Below are 24462 nucleotides of genomic sequence, written 5' to 3'. Positions count from 1 at the left end.
ACTATTGACCAAAAGGAACTACAGTCTTGTCTAGAACATCCCATCCAAGAGCAGCACAATATACATTTTTCTTTTCCTTCCTTACACATGGATGATTCTCCAGGATAGACAAAATGTTGGGCCACAAAACAAATCTTAACAAATTTTAAAAAACTGAAATCATCCCAGCTATCTTTTCCAAACACAAAGGTGTGAAACGAGAAAACAATAACAGGAGGAAAACTGGAAAATTCACAAACATGTGGAAATTACACAACATACTTCTGAACGATCAATAGTTCAACGAAGATATCAAAAAATACCTTGAGTCAAAGAAAATGGAAACACAACATACAAAAACGTATGAGATGCAGCAAAAATAGTTCTAAGAGGGAAGTATAAAGTGACAAATGGCTCTACTAAGAAAAAAGAAATCTCAAACAAACAACCTAGCTTTATGCCTCAAGAAGCTATAAAAACTAGAAAAAGGAGAACAAACGAACCCAAAGGTTAGCAGAAGGAAAGAAATAATAAAGATTAGAGCATAAATAAATGAAATAGAGCCTAGAAAGACAATAGAAAAGATCACCAAAAATACGAGTTGGTTTTTTGAAAAGATAAAATAGACAGACCTTTAGCTAGACTAACCAAGAAAAGAGACAAGACTCAAATAGGTAAAATTTAAACTAAAAAGGAGGCATTACAACTGATATCACAGAAATACACAGGATTATCAGAGACTGCTATGAACAATTACATGCCAGCAAATTGGATAATTTAGAAAAAAAGGAACCTAAGCAGAATGTAAGCCCCAAGAGGGTGGAGATGGCTGTCTGTTTTGATCACTGCTGTATCCCTAGCACCCAACAGAGCACCTGGTATACAGCAGTCACTCAATAAAAATTTACTGAGTAAATGAATCAGTGAGTGAATGTGCCAGGCACTGAGTTCAGCACTTTACATGGATGATCTCATTGAGTCCTCACAACACTCTATGCTTTAGCCAGTGTTAATACCATTGATAGTTCAGCTAGTATGTCTGACCCAATGGACACTCCCAAGGGCCTTGCTTTGAGCCTCAGGTCCAGCTGCTCTAATGCAGCACTGCCCAACTCCCTTGGTTTTCCACAGGGTCCTCCCAAATGGACCTCTTTTACAACACATAGGCTATATTTTAAGTCAGGTCACCCCAAATATATCTCCCAATTTGGTGAAAATATGCCCATCCATTTTCCCATGATGTAGGAACAGAAGAAACTTAAATTTTCAGAAGGCTTTTGATTTTATTTTTATTATTCAAAAAAATCTCCATTTTTAAATCTAGCTTTCTGACTGTGCTTGTGCCGTCGACACTTTCACAATGATTTTCCGTTCCTCCTTTAGAAAAGCATACTTGATCCTGTCACAGACACATTTAGCAACCATGGAGGCACCACAGGCCCAGATGATATGTTTTTTTTGTTTTAGACAATCTCATAAGAACTTTAGGTCTCACGGCATGAACTCCTTGAAGCTGACCTGGGCACACGCGACATGTGGATTCTGGTGTTGTCCCTCCCTTCTTGGTATAAAGATAGACAATTCTAATACCAGGGGCTCAGGACAGCCTGGCATTGCTGGAAGCTGTATTCTAAGATAGCCTACAACAGTATGTCAAGTGCTGGACCATTTTGAATGCCTCTAGACACTATCCCCAGAAAAGGAAAAGAAAAAGAAACTTAATTGTATTTATAGAGATTAAAAAGAACTGTGTATTAAAAACATTAGCCCTAATCCTTTGTCATACATTTTGCCAATACCTTCCATTATTTTCATTTGCCTTTTAGTTTTATTTACTGTATTTTTTTTTTACTTGGAAATGTTTTCCCTTTTTTGTAGCAAAATCTATCAGCCTTTCCTTTATGGTTTCTTTCTTTGCTATTGTATATAGAAAACTTTTGTAGTTTAAGTAGGCAAATAATCATACATAATAACCACTTCTCTGTGGAACTGTCTGGAGTTGGAATAAAAACCCTTGGCTTTCCAATGTGAAATCAGGGTGGTGGTGCACAGAATCCCTCCATTTCCACATAATGGCACCAGATTAGCTTTGCAACAGCTCCAGGGTGATCTAAACCTCTCAGGGCCCTGGGGTGTCGAAGTTCTTGTCTCTGGAAGAGAAGATGGAACCATCACTTCTGTTTCTTCTCCAGCTTCTATAGACTTGGCTCTCTGCAAAGCATCCATCATCACAAACACGACTTCAGTTCCTTGGGCTCAATAACTTTGGGCATTACCTAGCACCTAGGCAATAAGGGAGTATGTTTGCATTACTATGTGTATATTCATACAACTTTCCTCATTAAGCTTCAGAGGACTGAACAACAACAACAATTCAATAGTTTCAAAACAGTCCTCTACAGTAGTTGAAAGTTATATAAGGAAGGAAAAGAAAAAAAAAAAAAACTCAACCAAATGTAATACTATATGTTAAAACATGGAATTTTCTATGCACGTGAGAATTGGTTAGGATGAAGAAATTTGCACCATAAAATGAGTTAACTGGTAATGAGTAATGAATTCTAAGTATTCATTGAATTCCAATGAATCCCAAGTAAAGGGCCCTGCTTCCAGTGCCTTGCAAGAAAACCTGCAGACATATACCCTTCCCTATGAGACGGTGGGAAACATAACACAGGCTCACTGTGAGACACTGGTCTCCCAAATACACAAGCAGACCAACTTTGTTTTGGCTCTACATTGAGCGCACTGGTTGTCTGGAGACAGTTATATCTTACAGAAATAATAGCAAAGGTAGTGTTGTTCTCTGTGCTATATAATTATCAAAAGCAGCTTCAGAACTTGTTGGAGCCTCCCTCTGTCTTATTTGAAGAAATAAAGTTACAGCAGCAACGTGAGGGTTGTGTGATGACAGGGTGCAATGGTAATTAGTTGCTAATTAGAATTTTCTAAAATACTAGGGCAATCATCAGAGGAAAACCCTACTCAACGTCACATGTAAGTTAAAAATGCCCCAGGGTAGCTATTAACTTCTGAATATAGTAGCAGGTATAAACACTTCAGTTGAGGTTAATCAACAGTTCTATTACCTACTTAGCTTTTAGAGGTTACAACTTGATAATTTTTATGGAACTACATCAGTCTAGGTTTATACCCAGGCTTATGAATTTATACATTTAAAAATATCTTTTATTTGATTGCAAGGCTGCTGCTAAAGAAAATTGGCTTTAATAAACATCCTTTTGATATTGGACTCAGTCCTCTTTCTTTTTCCCTTGAGATTTTTTTAGACTTTTCATCAGGGAGAGGTACTTAGGTAACTACCAACATGAAGATGTAAACAGATCTCAAAGACAAAGTCATGTTGACCTCATACGGACCTTTCCCTCATGGTGATCCGTGTCAGATCTTTTAAACAAGGAGTCAAAGGAAACTTGGCAAAATGATTCTTTTTAACCTCCAATTACAATTGAAAATCTCATTGGAACCACAAAAAAATTAGAGAAACAGTCCAGAACACAGCCAAATAATGTAGTCTAGACTTTCACTAGCTACAGAATGCTGTAATTACTGTATCTTGATTTAAGATTTGTATTTAATAAGATACAATGCAGCTGCTATATATTCAGTCTATTTATTGATAAAAATAATACCCAGTAGTTTCATCTATGGGGGAAAAGTTCATTTTCTTCACATTCAACACAGAAAATATTCAAACATGACAGAATCACATATGATATTTTAACAGATTTGTTTATCTGATCTTGTATGTATTTACCTATTTTTGGTCATTTGCACATAAGAACATAAATATTACCTTATTGTACCAACCCCAGTGTATTATTTATTTATTGATGTTTAACAAATTGCCCCAAAGCTTAGTGGCTTATAATGATAAAAATGTATGATCTCTCAGTTTCTGTGGGTCAGGAATCTGGGGACAGCTTAGCTGGGTGCCTCTGGCTCCAGTTCTCTCATGGGGCTGCAGTTGAGCTGTCAGCCAGGTCTGCAGTCTCATCTAAAGACTGGCATGGGGGGAGATCCACTTCCAAGCTCATACAGCTGGTTATTATCAGTCTCAGAAAGTCCACTTCCAAGCTCATTTAGCTGGGCCTCTCCATAGGACTGACTCACAGCATGGTAGCTGGCTGCCCCAGAGTGAACAATCCAAGAGAGAGCTAGAAAGAGGGCATCCAAGATGGAACCTGCAGTCTTTTTTTTGGCCAAGGAAGATTCACCCTGAGCTAATCTTCCTCTTTTTTCTCTTGAGGAAGATTGGCCCTGAGCTAACATCTGTGCCAATCTTCCTCTATTTTGTATCTGGGATGCTGCCACAGCATAGCTGACGAGTGGTGTAGGTCCACGCCTGGGATCCAAACCTGTGAACCCAGGCCACCAAAGTGGAGCGCACTGAACTCAACCACTAGGCCATGGGGCTGGCCCCTGGAACGCCCAGTCTTTTATAACCGAATCTCAGAAGTGACGTTCCATGCTTCTGCCACATTCTTTTCTTTAGAAGTGAGTCACTAAATCCCCCACCTTGAAAGGGAGGGGATTATACAGGGGTGTGAATAGCAGGAGGCAGGAATGAGAGGGGGATAATCTTAGAGGCTCCTCCCCCAACCATAATCAGTCTATGATGACTTACAGAGAGGAAGCAGATAGTTGTTCTCTCTTACTTCTTGTCTGCCGACCATCTACTTGGGAAATGACTTCCTCCTCATTCTCAGTCTGTGTGGTTCTGGGAGGCTGACTGCTCCCCCTCGCCCTGGCTCTTCGGGTTGGCAGCTGTGCTGTCCCTGGCCTGGCCAGTAATGATACTTCAACTTTCTGGCCACAGTGAGTGGTTCAGGGCTGGGCCATTCACTGTCCTTTTTCAGGAATTGACGTGGGTGCTGGGGAAAAAAAGGGTCACAGGTGCTGTGCAACACAGAAAACTGGAATTTTTTCCACCTTCCATACCCATATGTAAGCCGCCTTTACTCCCTGTGAAAAAACTCTTAGAATGAAACCAACACAGAATAACAGAGAGCTGAGAGGTGGAGAGCGAGGGAGCCACACCAAGCTCTCGTGACATCTCCTGCCTTTCCACACCCAGCTATGCCTGAAGTCAGGCTTAGCTCTTTTTCAGTTGGTTTTGAATTGGGCTTTTGTCCCTTGCAACAAAAAATGGTCCTGATGTATAGAGATATTATGGATGCAGCCTCAAATATTCTAGCTTCCCTTAACAGAGCCAGCATATCAGCGCCTTTTAGGAATTATCTAAATATTTTGAGTATATTTACCTTTTGCAACCTTAGCTTAACTCTTAGAAAACTAAGCTCCATGTGTTTCCTGTTGTGTGAGCTACATCCTTTTATTCACCTTTAATTTACTTTTCTCAAGATTCAGGAATATCTTCTTGTTCCATTTAAGCTCTCTCACAGCAGGGAGAAACCCTTTCTCAATTATTTTCTCTCCAACTTGTAGCACAATATCTGGCCACATAGTAGATCCTCAATAACTGTGTAATGAATGAATGAGTAAAGAAACTTCTAAGTATACTTGAGATTATTTTTCCCTAAGTTCAATATTTTATTTTTGCCCCTATAAAGAACAATTCAATATTTTCTGCCTTCTCACATAGCCTCATACTAACATCAATTTATTCCCATATCCTTGGGCTTTTCATTGTGCCTTCCCTCCTGCAAATCAGTCATAAAAATATTAAACAAAGGTAGTCATAGGGGAATGCCCGTGTTCACGCTTCTTCCTCCAAGAAGTGCCCTTTTATCCTAAACCATTGTTTCTTGTCTCTAAGCAACTTCCCTGTCCATTGCACCAGTCTCCATCATACCAGGATAACTCCATTTTTAAAATGGCCTTTTGTGTGGAACTTTGTGAAAGGCTTTTTGGAAATCTAAATAGACACCATTGATGGGCTTTTGTCCATATGCGTATATGCCTCCCAAAAGAGCTTTCATAGATTGATGAGGTCTGATTTCCTCTTATGGAAACCATACGCTCTCCTCCAGCTCCTTCCTTGTGTCCCCCAATCCTACTGGCATGCAATTGTTTTTCTAGGGAGAAGGGCTCAGCTCTTCTCTGTGGATCTGCTTTGATCGGATCTTTGTCAGGTATTGTAAATAATGTAGGGTTAAGATTGCCAAAGTCAAACTATCCTAAAGAGATGAATAACTATGGTTATCTTAGCACGGTGAGATGAGAAATGGAAATATAAACTCAAGTATGGTAAATATGGGCAGAAAAAAGGAAGTAAGGTTAGAAATATAGGAAGTTGGTGGTTGCCAATTAAAGCTTAGGAATGTCTTAGGTCCTTTAGGAATTTGACAATATTGTCAATTTCCCTTTTCTTTAGATTCTGCTTTCTTTTGATTTCCTCAACTTTATGCTCTCATCCTACCTTGATAAATGTTCCTTCTCAGTCTTTCTCTAGATACACTTTTTGCCTCTTTAATGTGGTTGTTTTCCAGGTCCCATCCTTGGCTTTATTTTTGTTTCCCTCTATATCTTCTCCATTGTCAATTTCATATACTCCTACAGATTTAGGGAGTCTATTTATTCTATAGATGGATAGAATAAAAATGTAAATTTGGGGTGCATACTTGTTCTCTAAACTTCAGAGAGGTCTGTTCACCTGCCTATTGGACATTTCCCTGTTGATATCCCATAAACACTCCCATCATGAGTCCAAAATCAAATGCATCACCTCTATATAATTTAAGCCCTTTTTCATTATATATGACAAAAAAACATATTTCATGGAATCTAAGAAGAAGCTGAACAGGACGGGGGTACAACTAAGCTCAGAAGCAACTGGAACCAGGACCTGGAAAACTCCATGATTTCTCCCTCCATATCACACCTCTACTTTCCTCTATATGTCTGTTTCTTTCCTCCCATTGTTATAGACTAACTTCTTCTGCTTCTCAGTCTACCTGGTGGGAAACAATGAAGATTTCTGTGTTCCTGCTTCAGTCACACAGAGTGACACTGGCTTGATTCTCTCTGGGTCCTAAATTCACAGTCCCAAGGAAGAAAGTCACAGGCCCAGCCATGGTCAAGGTGTCCACCTATAAATCAATCAGCTTTGGCCTCAGGTACAGGGTTACAGTGTAAGCAACTTGAAGTCCCATAGCTCACTGACGCTCTGCTCATTTTGCTTTAAACTTTTGTTCTCTGTGTGTTTTATTTTGGATAGTTTCTATTGCTACACATTCAACTTTACTATTCTTTTCTTCTATTGTGTCTAATCTGCTGTTAATCCCATCCAGTATATTTTTCACCATAGATATTGTATTTTTCATGTCCACAAGTTCAGTTTGTTTACTAATGTCTTCCATTTCTCTACTTAATATGCTCAATCTTTCCTTTAGATTCTTAAAGAAATGGAATATAGTTATAATAACTGTTTAATGTCTTTATCTACTAATTCTATCTTTGTCTAATTTAATGTCTGTGTCATTTCTGGGTATGTTTCTATTGACTGATTTTTCTCCTCATTATTCATCATATTTTCCTGCGTGTTTGCACACCTTGTCATTTTTCACTGGATACCAGACATTGTGAATTTTACCTTCTTAGGTGCTGGATATTTTTCTATTCCTATAAATATTTTCTTGAGCTTTATTCTGGGAAGCAGTTAAAAAAACTTGGAAACAGTGTCATCTTCTTGAAGCTTCTTTTAAGCTTTGATAGGCAGGATGAGAGTGGCCTTTATTCTAGAGCTAATTTTGCCACACTACTGAAGCAATGTTCTTTAAATACTCTACCTGATGCCCTGTGAATTACCAGGTTTTTCATTCAAGGACTATTCCCTCTGCTCCTATCCAACGGTTCTTTCTTGAGCCTCGGGTAGCTCCCCCACCCTCAGGTGATCAGTACTCCCCTGAAGACTCTGGGGGCCTCTGCGGGTCTCTGGAGCTCTCTCCCTGTGCAGCGCTCCCCTCCCTGCTTCTCTTCCTGAGAACTGAAGATGCCATGGCCTCCCCGGACACTCAGGCTCCACATGGGCTCCCACTCTCTAAGCTGCACCCTGGAGACTCTCTCCAGGCAGTGAGCTAGGATGACCACAGGGCTCCCCTCATTGGTTTCCCCTCTCTCAGGGGTCACTGTCCTCACTGACTGGTGTGCAGGGTCTGAAAACAAGAGTTTTCTACATTGTGCCTGTTTTTTAAGTTGTTTCTGATGGGAGGGTAAACCCAGTCCATGTTACTCCATCTTGGCCAGAAGTGGAAGTACAATTCAATCTTTTGGAACTACTTGCCATTTTCTTGTGTGTGTGTGTGTGTGTGAGGAAGATTAGCCCTGAGGCAACATCCGATGCTAATCTTCCTCTTTTTTTTGCTGAGGAAGATTGGCCCTGGGCTAACATCGATGCCCATCTTCCTCTACTTTATATGGGACGCCACCACAGCATGGCTTTACAAGCGGTGCATCGGTGTGTGCCTGGGATCCGAACATGTGAACCCCGTGCCACCGAAATAGAGTGTGCTCACTTAACCACTACTCCACCGGCCAGCCCCTATTTGCAGATTTTTAAAACTCTGGGCTCTTGCATGTCTCTGTGCTTTTATGTCAGTTCAAAACTTCCTTCCTTTCCACCCTGTCTGTCTGGCAAGGCTCGGTTCCAGCATCATCTCCTCCCAAACCTTCCCAGCACCGCCATGCCCCCAGCATCCCTCCTCTGTGCTCCATGGCATCATACACACACCATACGGGCTGGTGCCCCTCACTGAACTCTAAGCCCTGTGTGCACAGATCATAGCTTATTCATCTTTCTAGCTTCAAACTTAGCACAGATGAAACACAGCGGGTATTCAACATATGCTTGGTGAAACAAATGGAAACATTGCACATAATCACATTGCAACAGAGAACAATCTTCACTGTTGATTTCAGAGTATTTTACAAGCTGTTAACCTGCAAACACTGGCTGTAACTTAAACACTTCTATATTCTGAAGTTCTGATATTGCATTTCTTTGAATCAAGTATGTCATTAGCAGAATTCTCAGCCATTAGATGTGATGGTTTAATTAGAAGTGTGTCTGTCTGTAGCCTTCCTTTGAGGACGGTGGCAGACTGTTTGGCACAAGTCTGTGCATTTGGTTTAGTTGCTTACGTTGAGCATGAAATCTTGTCAGTGTGTCACAGATTTTGAAAAAGGGCTTGTGTCTTTACAGCTCACGCTGAGCAGAATGTAACTGTAAACTGCCAAGGAAATATTCTCATCCCTTCCCGACCCAAGACAAAGTCACACCGCTGTCTCCAGCGTGCGCTATATCCTGTGTAAGCTCAATGGCCCGCTCAGTGGAAACATGCTCAACTTCGACAGGAGCTGTGTCAAGAGTTAGATCTCTGCTATTCCATCCCAGGTCCTTCGCGGACTGCACATGTTCTCGTGTGCCCTAATGTGCCCCACCCCCTCCAGATCTCCAGAACACTTTGTGTAGTTTGAGCTTAAACCTACCTGAGGACTCAGTGCTTTCTTTTTGACCTAAATAATTAACTTTATTAAAAAATGACATAAATAGGACACGTTAACTGGAAAAGAAACAAAATATGTGTGTGTATGAGCAAGTAAATAATAAAAATCCCCTACAATCACACCACTGAGAGTGTATTATATGTCACATATTATACACGAAGCATATAATACGTATCTTACATTGTACCTGCTATTTTGTAAATTGTAATCTGCTTTTCTCCCCTCGTATTTTTCCAAGTTAATATCTTTTCTAAATCCCCAAAGTAGGAAAATTTAAAATAAAATCTTTCACAAACGTTACTTTTTGTTATGTTCTCCCTCTTTTTCTCTCTGGAGTATCTGCATTTTAATACAAAACTCTTGAAGACATAATGCCTACCGAAAGGAATTATTGTCAAGTGCTGCAATTTCAGGCATAATGGGGATAAATATTTTGAGTGCTTTTACGTCGCTATACTCATTTCATTCCTGCATAAAGTTAGATCTGCCAGATTATGCATAACACTAACAGTGTCACTAAACAGGAAGAGTAGGACTAGAAGAGACCATTTTAAAAATTCCAAATGTCATTTTCACTATGTCCTAAGAGACAGCTCCTTTTAGTAAGAGCAATGGTATCTGTGAAACTTTACTCCCTAAAGGACAGAAGAAAAGAAAAATCAGTGGTTTGACATCGCCAACACTTTCCATCAACTTACTGAAGCCAACAATGACCAATTTCATTGATTCCATTTATTTTCATTTAATTTACTTTTATATTTCTATCTTGAGTTGAGACAGTCAACAGCCAATTTCCTTTCTTCGTTTTGGGAAAATATCATACTGTGAAATAGTCTAATCTAGGCTGATACAAAACTTAATGTTCAGGTCCCTTTAGAAGGATACACTAAGATTCATGATGGCGGGAATGGTGTCTACCTCTAGTGTCTAGCATGGTGCCTGGCAAAGAAGAAGTGCTCAATACACATTTATAGAATCTTATCAAGTGACAATTGTTTGGAAGTGATCAATTATAACTGAATGATAAAGAATAAACATTTGCATTTGATAACAAAGTACCATCTAAAAATTAATTTCTTTTTGTATCCCTATGTTTTAGAATGACATTGATACACACACACACACACACACACACACACACACACACACACACCAGGGTTTCTCAACCTTGATACTATTAACATTCTTTGCTGTGGGGGACTGTCGTGTGCACTGTGCACTGTAGGAGGTTTAGCAGCATCTCTGGCCTCAACCCACTAAATGCCAGTAGCACCTCACTCTCCTCCAAGTTGTGACAATCAAAAATGTCTCAAGACACTGCCTGGTATTCCCTGGGTGAGGGGACTGTCCCCAGTTGAGAACAACAGACACAAAGTTAAGACTCTTAAGAAACAATTACAGGGACTCTTACAAGAGATAGATCATATCATTCAAATGCTAAATTACTAGTAACACATCAATTCAAAGGAGAGACTAATTTAAGAAGTAGGACTATGTACCTCAATTTCCAGAAAAATGGCTAGTTATCTTGACAATATTAACTGAGTTCTGGGAGAAAAAAATCATACCATGTAAAAAAAACACTCTTTGAAATAGTTCTGCATTAATTTTACACATACAGTTATTTATGTACTTGAACTTTAAGAAAAATATCATCTGATATCAAATTGGCACCAATATCCTAGTGATTCAAAGAGATTACATGTAAATTCCTTCAAATTAAGATTCTATGATAATTAATGACATTCTTATTTTCTTCACCATGTAAAGTTAATTCTCAATGATACGTGCGTGGATTATTCTGGTTCTGCCAATGACTAGTTGTATGATCTTGGGCAAGTTGTTTACCCATTTAGGGCCTCAGTTTCTTCACCTCAGAATGGAGATAATACTAATATCTACTCCTGAATGTGTTGTCAGACTTGAAAGAGTAACTACAAGTGAAGTGCTTAGAGCAGTGACTGAACACCCAATGGATGTCAACAGTTATTAACATCTGCCAATTTGCAACCAGTGTTTCACACCATCTGACCCATCCTCTTCCTTCCCTGCCACACATCGTGTTTGGCTAATCCATTCCACTGACCTATACTAAGCAAAGTAATCTAACTTCAAGATTAGCTTAAATAAAATATAATTGGGTATTCACAGCTGCTTCACTATTCTATTTATACTATTATTCCTTCTGTTAATATGAATGGAAAACGAAGAATTCATGAGAAAAGAACAACAGTGGATTTCATAAATTCTCATTTTTTTTCACCCCAAGTTAAAAATCAATTTTAAATTCATTTTCTCAGGTAATGATTTTTTTCTGTGTGAATCAAAACAATAGTAGGAACAACAATAACAAGTATTTACCCTCTGTCAGGTACTTTTCTAAGCATATAATTTAATCCTCAACCCTATAAGGTAGGTAATTTTGTTCTTCCCTTTTTGTAGATGAGGAAGCTGTGGCAGGAGAGATTACATGACCTGCTCAAGGACATTCGGCTAGTAAGTGGTAGAGCTTGGATAAAAGCCCAGGAAGTCTGACTACGGAGTCTGTGCTCACAGTCTAAATGACTGTAAAACAGCAGCAGCAACAACAACACAGACATAGGACTAAACGCTTTGTCCCCTTGGATTTTTGTTAGTGTATCTTTAGTATTAAGATAATGACTTCTCATGACCACTGTGAAGCTGAATGACAATATCCCAATTCAATCATTTATTTGCAATTGAAATGGTTACGTAAATTTTCAGTTGCAGCAAAGTCAGAAAAATCAGTTCTTGGTTCAAAGGAGTATAGTGTATTACATTTAGAAATAGAGCTTTAGAGGGTGGGACATCAGCAAGATATCAGAATAGGAAGACCCAGGCCCTTGTTGCCCCATAGAGACACCAACTTAACAACATACAGACCAAATTGCCTTTGTCAGACTTCCAGAAACCAGTTAAGAGGCTGCAGCACCCAGGCTAATACAAAGCCAAGAGAGCCACATTGAAGCAGGTAGAAAAGCTTGTTGCATTTTGCCTGCCCTAGCTTTCCCCCCATTCCCCATAGCATGGCGCAGTTGGGAGAAAACTCCCAGTGCCCAGCTTCTCCTGCAGGAAGAAAAGAGAAGAGTGGAACATAGGCCGAAAGTTTTTGTGGGGCTCCTTGAGGGAATATTCTGTCTCACTTGACTAAGAGTGCTGATGAGAACCGGTGGCATAGTTGCTTGCCAGGTTGGGGGCCACTGAGAACAAAGTGAGGCGTCAAGATGCTGCAGCATCAGGGAGACTGCAGTATCTCAGACACCAGGGAAAGAGAGAGGACAGGCTCGTGAGAAGAAACGGGGGCAAGCCTATTTAACTGGGAAATCACATGCACAAGCCCAGAGAAGACACGTCCTAGAGAAATTCTGAGAGGTCCCAGAATCTCTAGTGGGCTGACTGGTGAAAGTCTTCCCCTACGTGAAGCCAGTCTATAAAGACTAGAAGAGGTGGCTGTTTTTCAAATGGCAATGTCTCAACAAAAGATCACAAGGCATACAAAGAAATAAGGGAAATGTGGCCCAATCAAGAGACCAAAACAAATTTCCAGAAATCGACCCTAAAGAAACAGAGAACAATGGATTACCTGACAAGGAATTCAAAATAACCATCTTAAAAATGCTGAACAAGGTAAAAGAGAAGACAGACAACTAAGAAAATCAGGAAAATGATACATGAAGAAAGTGAAAAATATCAAAAAGGAGATAAAAACTATAAAAAAGAACCAAACAGAAATTCTGGAACTGAAGAATATAATAATTGAATTGAAAAATTCACTAGAAGAGTTCCACAGTAGACTTGATAAAGCAGAAGAAAGAATCAGTGAACTTGAATATATTGAAATTATTGAGTCAGAAGAGCAAAAAAAAAGGGGGGGACTTATGGGACACCATGAAGAAGATCAATACAGACATTATGGGAGACTCAGAAGGAGAAGAGAGAGAAGGGGCAGAGTTTATTTGAAGAAATACTGGCCATTAACTGCCCAAATTTGAGGAAAGAAAGGAACATACAAAGGAAAGAAGCTCAAACAACTTCAACTAGGAAAAACCCAGAGAGACCCACACTGAGACACACTATAATGAAACTGGCAAAAGTCACCGATAAAAAGAGAATCTTGAAATTAGCAAGAGAAAAGTGACTTGTCACATGTAAGGCAGCTTCTTTAAGATCACCAGTGGATTTCTCAGCAGAAACCTTTCAAGCCAGAAGGGACTAGGAAGATATAGTCAAAGTGCTGAAAGAAAAGAACTACCAACCAAGAATAAAATATTTAGCAAAACTGCCCTTCAAAACTGAAGGAGAAATTAAGGTGTTTCCAGATAAACAAAAGCTGAGGGAGTTCATCACCACTAAATTTGCTCTACAAGAAACGCTAAAGGGAGTCCTTTAAGTTGCAATGAAAGGACACTAGACAGCAACATGAAACCATATGAAAATATAAAATTCCCTGGTAGAGATAAATATATGAACAGATATAGAATCCTATAGTATTGTACTGTTGGTGTGTAAACCACTTGTACTTCTTGTATAGAATGTAAAAGACAAAAGCATAAAAAATAACTACAAATCTTTGTTAATGGAAACAAAATATAAAAAGATGTAATTTGTGACATCCATAACATAAAATGGATGAGGATAGAGAGGTAAAGGAGTAGAGTTTTGCAACTAATTGAAGTTATCAGTTTAAAATAGGTTGTTATAACTTTAAGATGTTTTATACAACCCCTACGGTAACCACAAAGAAATTACCTAGAGAAGATACATAAAATGAAATGAGGTACTTCTGGTTCCTGGTCTGACATCTAAGGAGCTTAGAAGTTGCCATTCTATCCTAACAAGTAAAGAGCTGAACAAAATGAAAAATCAACAACCCTTCTTAGATCTATCAAAGAAGTGAGGTCACAGGGAAACCACTGGCCCCAACATTGGAGAAACAAACAGACACATACAGCGAATCACAACTTACTGGAGTAGAAATCCAAAGCAAACTCTCACTGGGAACCAGTACGAAAACCTGAGCAGAAATGGACAATTTGCTGGCAGCTTAGTGAGGACAAGTATGAAAGTTAAAAACTCCAGGGGAACCCGGCCATAGAGGGGCCCATGCTTTTGTGAGTTTTATCTCCAGGGCCTCTACCAGGTTCCCACAGTGAATACTGGAGGAAAAACTCTCATGCTTCTGGCAGCGGGAGGGGAAAAGTATACATTTTGAAAAATGCCAGAGCATTCTGTTCTAAACTCTTTAACCAGAGACTAACCTGATGCTGTTTGATCTGAGCCTAACCTACCTGGAGGAAGGGAAATATCCATTTTCAGCTAGTTCTAGTGTTCCATGTAGGGGAAGGAAGACACCCAACTCCAGCCCCCTTTAGCCACCCTGTCCTGTCTGAGGACGAGGAAAAAGCCCTCAGAAGCACCAGTAAACTTCACAGTCCACGGGAGCAGGTGCTCCGCAGGACTGAGACCCTAGTCATGTTGCTGGAGAATACCTCCCCTCTCCTCAACACCTTACCACCACAGTATTAATGGCCTATTTACAGCAGTTCCTTTTACCCAGTATATCATGTCCACCTCTAAACAAAAAATTACAAGGCATGCTAAAAGGCAAAAAACAGTTTGAACAGAATGAACAAGCATCAGAATCAGAGTCAGATACAGCAGGAATGTTGGAATTTTCAAACCTGGAAATGACAAAAAAGACTATGATAAATATGTTGAAGGCTTTAATGGAAAAAGTAGACAAGCTGCAAGAACAGATGGATAATGTAAGCAGAAAGATGGAAATTCTAAAAAAAAAAACAAATAAATGCTAGAGTTCAAAAACTATAACAGAAATGAAGAATGCCTTGGATGGGCTCGTTAGTAAATTGGACAAAGCTGAGGAAAGATTCTCCGAGCTTGAGCATATAACAATAGAAACTTCTAAAACTGAAAATGAAAGAAAAAAATAATGAAAAAAACCCCAGAACATCCTAGAACTGTGGGACAACAAAAGGAGTAACATACACATATGGGAATATCATAAGGAGAAGAGAGAGAGAAAGAAACAGAAGCAATATCTGAAGCAATAATGACAATATTTGAAGCAATAATGACTGAGAATTTCCCCCAAATTAATGTCAGACACCAAAGCATAGATCCAGGAAGCTCAGGGAACACCATTTGGCAAAAGCTACACCGAGGCATATCATATTAAACTTCAGAAAATAAAAAATAAGAGAAAAAAATCTTGAAAGAAGCCAGAGGAAAAAAAAAAACCTTACATCGTGAGGAGCAAAGATAAGAATTATATCTTATTTCTCCTCAGAAATCATGCAAGCAAGAAGAGAGTGGACTGAAATATTCAAAGTGTTTAAAGAGAAAACCCCACCAACCCAGAATTTTGTAATCTGTGAAATTATCCTTTAAAAGTGAAGGAAAAATAAAGACTGTCTCAGACAAACAAACATTGAGGCAATTTGTTACCAGTAGAGCTGCCTTGTAAGAAATGTTAAAAGAAGTTCTTCAGCGAGAAGCAAAATGATATAGATCAGAAACTTGAATCTACGTTTAAAAAAAGAAGAGCATCAGACAAGGAATAAGTGAAAGTAAAATAAAAACTTTTATTTTTCTTATTCTTAATTCAACTAACAGATAGAAGTTTGCTCAAAGCAATAAGAGCAACAATGCATTTGATTATGTATGCATAAACATTTATGTATGCTTATGTACAAATGAAACGAATGACAACAATGATACAAAAGACAGGAGGAAGGAATTAGGAATATTTGTTGCTATGAGGTATTTGCACTACCTGTCTAACATTATAGTGTTATTTGAACACGGACTTAGATTAGTTGTAAATGTACAAAGCAAACACTACAGCACCACTAAAGTGTTTAAAAAATATGTATAATTGATATGCTAAGAAATAAGAGAAAATGGAATCTCATAAAATGCTCAATTAAAACCACAAGTCAGAAAAAGTGTCAAATATGAAAATAGGAACAAAAAACAAGGGCAACAAATAGAAAATGGTACCAAATATGACAGGTATTAATCCAACCATATCAATAATCAATGTAAATGTCAATGGTCAAAATACACTAATTAAAAGACAGAGATTGTCAGAGTGGATCAAAAAACAAGACCCAACTATATGTTGTCTACAAGAAACCCACTTTAAATATAAAGACACATATAGATTAAAAGTAAAGGTATGGAGAAAGATATACCATGCTAACACTAATCAAAGGAAAGTAGGAGTAGCTATATTAGTTTCAGACAGAGTAGACTTCAGAGCAAGGAAATCTATCAGGGATAAAGGGGAGCATTATGTAATGATAAAGGGGTCCATGCTCAAAGAAGACGTGGATAGCCTAAATGGGTACATGCCTGACAACAAGGTGAGGCAAAACCTGATAGAACTGCAAAGAGAAATAGATGAATCCAGTATCATAGTTGAAAACTTGAGCACACCTCTAACAGAGATGGACAGATCCAGCAGGAAGAAGGCAGTGAGGACACAGCTGGATCAACAGCAACATGGACAGCAACTGGACACAGTTGACATCTATGGACTAAGTCCTCCAATAAGAACAGATTACACATTCTTCTCAACTCACCTAGGACACTGACCAAGATAGACACTATAAAACATACCCTGAAGAAATTTAAAAGAATAGAAATCATGCAATATTTGCTCTCCGACTGCAATAGAATTAAACTAAAAATCAATAAAAGAAAGATAGCCGGAAAATCCCAAAATACTTGGAGATTAAACAAGAGTTCTTTTTTTGTTCTCTCAAACTACATTCTGCCCAGTGCCAAATCTGGCCTGCTGCCTGTTTTTGTATGGCCCCAAGCTAAGAACGGTTTTTACAGTTTTAAATAGTTGGGAGAAAAAAGCAAAAGAGGAAGACTATTTCAGCATCCCTAAATAACGTTTTAGAGGAACACAGCTATGCTCATTCATTTAAATATTCGCTATGGCTGCTGTTGGGCTACAGTGTCAGAGCTGAGTGGTAAAGACAGAGACCACATCACTCTCGAACCTAAAATATTTACTCTTTGGCCCTTTCCAGAAAGTTTGCTGACCTCTGCGACCCTCCCCCCCCAAAAAAAAACCCACACATATAAATAACACAAGTCAAAGAAGAAATTTCAAGAAAAGTTTTACATAAATAAAAATTAAAACGCAGCTTATCAAAATGTGTGGGATGCAGCCAAAGGTGGGCTAAGATGGACATCTGTAACATTGAATGCATGTATTAGACAACAGGAAAGATCTAAACTCAATAATCTAAGCTTCCATTTTAGGAAACTAGGAAAACAACAGCAAATAAATGAATGTCATGGCTAAGAGGCCTGACCAAGGTATGGCCCCTTCAGGCGGGCAGGATCCAAAAGGTGCTCTGCAGCGACCCTGACCACGGGGTCCAGAGGGAGGATCTTGGCAGCCAGAGGGATGGAGGGGATGGCGGGACAGGTGGCTTTGAGAAGGCAAGATCCAGGTTCCCAGGCACCCAGGATTTCCATTTTAGGTCGTGAACTTACCTTTCACAGACCGGCCAGGGAGTTTCTACGTGGGCTTCCACTAGGCTGGTGAGCCCCACCTGGGTGCCAGCCTCAACGTGCGCAGCCCGGCCCGGGGGGGCGGGGCAGGGCGTGGAAAGTGGGCGTGGTGGAGAGAAGGGGCGAAGTGGCGGGAGGCGGGGCCCCTCGCTGCACATGCTGGGACCGCAACCGTTGTCTCTTAACCGCTCACAGCCGGCAGCCCGCAGGGGCTGCAGCACTACAACTCCCAGGATGCTCTGGGCACGGGGCGGTGCCTAGCCCTGGGGGGAGGAGCAGGGCGGTGTGCGCTTGGCCGAGGGCCAAACCGCTGTTGGCTCAGGACTCTGGTCCTGCACCGCTCCACATGGACTGAGTCCCGGAGGGATGCGACGGGCCCACCGGGACCAGGGAGTGAGGAGGGTGTGGCGGCTGCATGGGCAGCCTCGGGCCTACAGCGTGCAACTGCTTTTGTCCAAAATTGAAGCCGGGCTCGCGCCTCTTCCCCACCTACTCCCTCCTCTGCTTGATTCTTCCTCCCACCTGCGTGCCTGTGGGTCTTTCCACAGCCTCCTACCTAGTCCAGGGCCAGGTGCTTCTCTAAACTGCTTATGGGAACTGGTTTGACATCCCAGGAACTTTCCACTTTGCCTGCTGCCCTCTGCCTTCTCCAGACTAAGTGCCATCATTTCATCAGCTTCTGGGAGAAGTTCGCTGCTGTGGCCCCTCTTGCAAGCACAACTTAAGAGCTTTGCAGGGTGGTATCATTGGCTGTTGCTTGCCTTTTTCGCAGATGTGGAAGTTGAGGCATCCCTGACATTAATGATTGGTTTCCCCAGGAGCCGCTGAGAGCAGAGGAGAATGGCCCAATTCCCAGGCAAGTATCTAGTAAGCTGTTTTCACCAACCCATTCCAGTGCAGAGGCCTCCGAAACAGCAACCTTAAGATGATAATAGCTTAAGTATTTTGCCCTTTAGATTGATTGCCTAATCTCAGCCCAGGCGTGAGTGGCCAGTCTCTCAGGGACACAGGTGGTGACTCTGATCCCTCAGGAAGAGACCAGTGGTCCAGCTTTGGGAGAGGGATGTTCAAGGTAGACAGCACTTGGGCAGCATTTGAAACCCATCAGCTTTAACATCTCTGCTTTGGATTCTGGCAAGGTTCCAGAATAAACACACCTAGGGATAGTCAGTTGTACCATATTTCTTTAAAAATTGATTAGAGTAGTGAAAGGAACAGAGCATAAAATATCTTGCTTATTTGCAAAAGATAAAATGCAAGCAAGACCTTCCTGTTAATTTTTTTCTGCTCCTTCTCTTGGCCGTACTGTACGCTTGAATGCAGAATCAAAAAACTTGAATTGCCAAATTCTCTTTTCCTGAGATCAGTAAACTAACTTAAAAGCCTTATTGAAACCTGTGGAGGAATGGTTAGCAGCTTTCGTGATTTATGTCATCTCTAAAAATCTGGGCGTTGATCCACATGAAAAAAGTCCTTGTTTATATTACATGTCCCAATAGGTTACATTTCCAATTCCTGAATGTGGGATATTATCAAAACAACTGAAAAACCTGGTCATGGAAACTGGACTCTGTCACTTTGTCAAGAATTTGCCTCTTTATGAATTAATGACACATGAATTCCTTAATATTTTTGTAAAGGAAGGACAAGAAACTCTGTAGTGTCCCTGAACGTGGCAAGACGGGGAAGTCTCGTTAGACCACATCCTCGGGTTCTTCTCTCGTGTTCAACAGGCCCGGGTGATAGTCCGTGTAGTCAGGTGCAGCGCCGCTCCCCCAGCCCCCAGTGTTCCATCCTACTCTGGCCTGTGCCCTCTTCAGGGGGTTCTGATGACGCTCGTCCACAAGGGTTGGAAGGAGACATTGTAACATGAGGCTATTCATCATCTTGAAACAAGGATTAATGGAGATGAAAGTCTCGGGGTCTGTGTGCTCTGATGCACTGCTGTTGGGGTGTGGCTGCAGTGACCACTGTGCTCCCAGCAGTCCCCGCAATGGCTGTCTCAGACGTTTGAGCTCCTGGCGCAACCACAGCAGCTGTTGAGAGCTGGGCGCTCGTCGTGGTTCAGTGTCTTCCATCATATTTTGTGCCTCTGACCCTCCTCTGCTCACCCCCTTCCCATTCCTAACTGTTGCATTGATTGCTTTGTAGTTGTTTCCTAGGAGCCACTGTGTGTAACTGTATTTGACAGTGTCTTTAGGGACCCACGATCTCTAAACGAGTCACTACACAACACCCACTTATACCGTTGTAGCCCGTGTTCGTCCTCTCCAGTGGCGCTGTGAAGAACCCTGCTTACTCAGAGGTCCTCTCCTTCTCATGCTGCTGGGGCTGCTTACGAAGCTGGGCATCTCATCTTTGGTCTCATCAAGATTATTCTTTTCATCGATTATTCTGAAGTCGGATACGACTTTGTTAATAATGTGGACACTGGCTGTCACAGGCACTTTTATGTATCTTTCCCAACAGCTCTGTGAAGTAGGCCTGTGACACCCATTTTACAGGGGAGGACACTGAGGTTCAGAGAGGTCGAGTAGCTTCCTTCACTTCACACAGTTTCTTGGTACATTTTGAGTCTCCTCCTGGAACTCTGCCTCTCAGGTGTGTGCACTTGGCTGGTGTTCCACTTTGCGCCTCTCTGCCAGCCTCTCCAAAGGCACAGGCCCCATCCTGAGTCCATTGTCTGCTTGATGGAAGTCACCCTGCACAAACAGGCCCTGGGCGGGGAGTGGACTAGCGGGGCGTGGTCCTCAGGCTTACCCTGGGCAGGTTCTAGGTTCATTGCGAGAGCTGGAGCAGTGGAAGATACTGACCGTCATTCACCTGGAAGGTTTGTTATGTAGAAATACTCCACTGACTTTTTGCAGGTGTCATGTCTTCTTTGTCTTCATTGCTCCTCTGGGCTTTCTCTTACAGTCCGTGCTGTGCAGTAACATACAGTACAGAGACTGGTGAACATAATATTGTTGCCCTGCACCAAACGGTCACATCACTCATTTTTCTAATTATGAAAGAAATACATACTGTAAAAAAAGTCAAATTACACAGATCTATGTAGAGTAAAGTGAAACCTTCCCCTTCCAACCCCTTCCCTGCAAACTCACTCCTCTAGTCAGAAGGAACTATTGTTAAGAGGTTGCGGCTTATTCTTCTGGACATTGCCTATGAATTTATAAATACACAAAGTTTTTTTAACATAAATTACATAACTACATCGTTTTGCAATTTGCTGTTTCTCAAACCATATATCATAGCTGTCTCTCCTTATCCGTGCACGTCACTCTAACTTAGTTTTTTAGATGTTTTAGAGGTACTCCAAAGAACAGGAATACCATGATCTGTTTATTTCTTCTTTGATAGAGTTGGGATTACATCCAGTTTCACTATTATACATAATGCTGCAGTGAGATCCTTGTATGGAATTTATTACACTGCTATTCAACTGCTCAATTTGTTTTGTTTCCTTTTAGTCAGAGACTATGATATTTTCAACATTTTTATGGGAATTAATTTATAGGGAAATTAATTTTTTCACTGAATAAAGACATTAATGGGGAAACTGGCCTTCAAGGTCATCCATCTCAGTATTCTGGAGAAAAATCATGAAACTTAGAAGGTATTCTGCTTGCTCCATCACATTCTAACAAGTCATGTTAACAATTTAAAGTTGAATGTTTGACTAGCCTCAACTCTCTCTGTTCCGAAGAAGGATGACTTTTTCTTGTCTTGAAAACTTCTGACTCCAGGGGCTCTCAGTTGGGCTTCAGAGAGGATAAGATATTGGTGTCATATCTGTTTCTCTTCAGCTGTAGGCTGCATCTTCTAAAGATCATAGAATTGAACATGGTCTAATCGATATATATGATTTGGGTCAAAAATTCAAAGTAATGAACCCAAGATAGGAATCTATACCTTTGGTTCTTAATAAAGAATTTCTTTTTATATCCTCAAGTATCTGTGATTACTAGTTAAAACTCACCTGTGGGTGATGAGATGTGGCTCTGCTGGCAATGTCTGGCTTGAACATCCATAGTTAAGGCTGCCACATCCACAGGTAGATTAGACTTGACCTCTCGATGACCTCTGCCCTTGGTCTTTGACCTGGGAAACTTAAGAATTTAAAAAAGCTGCTGTTATTAGCACTCAATGCTAGAAATGCCTGTTAAAGAGTGAGTTTGATTTGGTAAACCAAAGGGAGTATAAGCAGAACAAAGTCTTTAATATCAATAAAATTTCAAAAAATTCTAATTTTTAAAAATATAACTCTATTTTTGCCACAGTGCAAACTGTGTACATATGAATGAAATATCCCTCTGTCCATTTCTTAAGTTGTTTCCATTGATTTGATGGATTTATCCTCTAATCCGGATTCCAAGTGTGAAAGAACATCTTGGTCCTTCAAAGAAAATAAGCCATTGAAATTTAATTTTCTTTTAGCTCGGCATCCTACAGGTTTGAAGAATAAATTATCATGTAGTGATACAATGATTCTGAAATCTAATTGTTAATTAGAGGGGTGTAAGGGATGAATGAATGGTGGTTCACCCCCATGGTCAGGGGTATTGCACACATGGACGTGTAAACACGATTCAGGAAGCTGCTTCAGCCCCGTGACATCCCTGAGAAGCACAGTGCAGGAGGATCTAGGCACACAGCTATCTGCCTCGATCTCCTGGGTTACATGTAGATCTAGAGGTCTTGAGAGTGGCTTCAGAGCAGCTATCTTTTATCTATTTCTCCCCTTCCTTCTCTCCAGCTTATCTCAAACAGTCTTGACTATCATATTTTAAAGACCAATTATAGTTATTTATATTAGCTGCTTGTTCATTATTGCAGAGTAATAATCAGGTATACCATTAAATATCATTTAATTGACCTAATTAAATTTGTTGTACCTTTTAATTGATTAGAACACTAAGTTTAGTTCAGAGTTGGATATTCACCAAATGTGTTCATCTGCTTACAACTGCCATGTGCCTCACTCCTCTTAGAAGTGTATTTTTGGCCCATCACAAGATTTTAATGAATCAAATCATCATAAATTAAGATAATGTACTATCTGGTGGATGACAGGCACATGGGTCCATTTTGGAAATATGCCCATCTGTCTCTGCTCCCCATGGGAAGTTTCTGGTCACTAGGTCTCCAGGTGACTTGCACAAGCCCTAGGTCTATAATAGCTTGGTGCCTTTCCTTCTACTTGGGGTCGAAGTAAAAGAGGTCAGAGAGACTTACTGAAGTTTCAGAGACTTATGAAGTCTTCTATGAAGACCACCCATGCCTAAGTTCTGGATAGCTCTCTGTTCCTAAGACTACCAGTTACTTTAAGGGCTTGTCAGGAACTGTAAAGGCCTGATATTGTCCCTTACCTGCAAACCAATAAGTTAGCCTACCATGGTCTTATAGATGCTGGCAAAAGACATGAGACCCATGGGTCAGAGACAAAGGACTTAATGACACAGCAATGGCAGTGGCCAGAGTATCAGCATTTGCACCAGTTCACTAAATCCCACTTCCTACAGGGTGATACACAGTGGGCGAGGTGACATGCAGAGGGTTGCAAGAACTCAGAGCTGAAGGAACTCAAATCTTTGATAACGGGCAGGATGTCTGCTGAACTTTGCCCCGGGGGGGTGTTAGTTTTATTATACTGGGCAGTAAGCAAGCCTGCCCTTTGCTCCAGAGGAGGCCACTATTTCTATCTTCCAAGGCTCACAGCTCTACACACATCCTTGAAAAGATAACCTGGTCTTACTGGCTTTCAAAGATAAGCTTGAATGAGACTCCATCATCATTCAGTTCTTCTGTTTCCTTTATTGAGATTGTGCAAATAGGCTCTTTTCTCTGTAAAGTTCACTAACTTTATTCATACATAAGGGATGCTTTTGGTTTTATTTATTAAGTTGAAATTTTCTTATTAGAGCCAACGATGAAACTATCATGGGTTGGATCTGAAAGTATGCTTTTCCAGGAAAAATGTTAAAGAAGATCCGTGCTCACAGAACTCTGCCACAAGGAGCTGATAGCAACTTAAATGATTTTAATTTGAATACTGTTTTGTACAACTTTCTTCCATCTTACTTCATCCTCTCTGCTTCTTGTAACTCTCATATGGGAATGGGGCATTTTCAGGGATTCACTGAACTCATTTACAATATTCAAATGGTTTTGTCTGTTGTGTTTTTTTTATTGAGGTAAAGTTGACATACAACATTATATTAGTTTCAGGGGTACAACATGATGATTCAATGTTTGTATATATGTTGAAATGATCACCATAGTAAGTCCAGTTAACATCCGTCCCCATACACAGTTACAATTTTTTTTCTCTTGTGATGAGGACATGGCGTATTTCAAGGTGCAGAGGAATCAACGATGATGTCATACTTTTCCATATACAGCTTGATGAATTTGGACATA

The 24462-nt window shown here is 40.4% G+C and overlaps 1 pseudogene; it reads right to left on the bottom strand.

The window, feature by feature from the left end:
• Window positions 1-1255: 1255 nt before the first annotated feature.
• LOC131402891 (large ribosomal subunit protein eL34-like) lies at window positions 1256-2384 on the bottom strand (annotated as a pseudogene).
• Window positions 2385-24462: the final 22078 nt, after the last annotated feature.

The sequence above is a fragment of the Diceros bicornis genome, unplaced genomic scaffold (assembly GCF_020826845.1).
Source record: "Diceros bicornis minor isolate mBicDic1 unplaced genomic scaffold, mDicBic1.mat.cur scaffold_326_ctg1, whole genome shotgun sequence".
In the NCBI taxonomy this organism is placed as follows: domain Eukaryota; kingdom Metazoa; phylum Chordata; class Mammalia; order Perissodactyla; family Rhinocerotidae; genus Diceros; species Diceros bicornis.
Note: the sequence above shows the minus strand (reverse complement) of the source record. Positions and strands in the feature narration are given on the sequence as shown.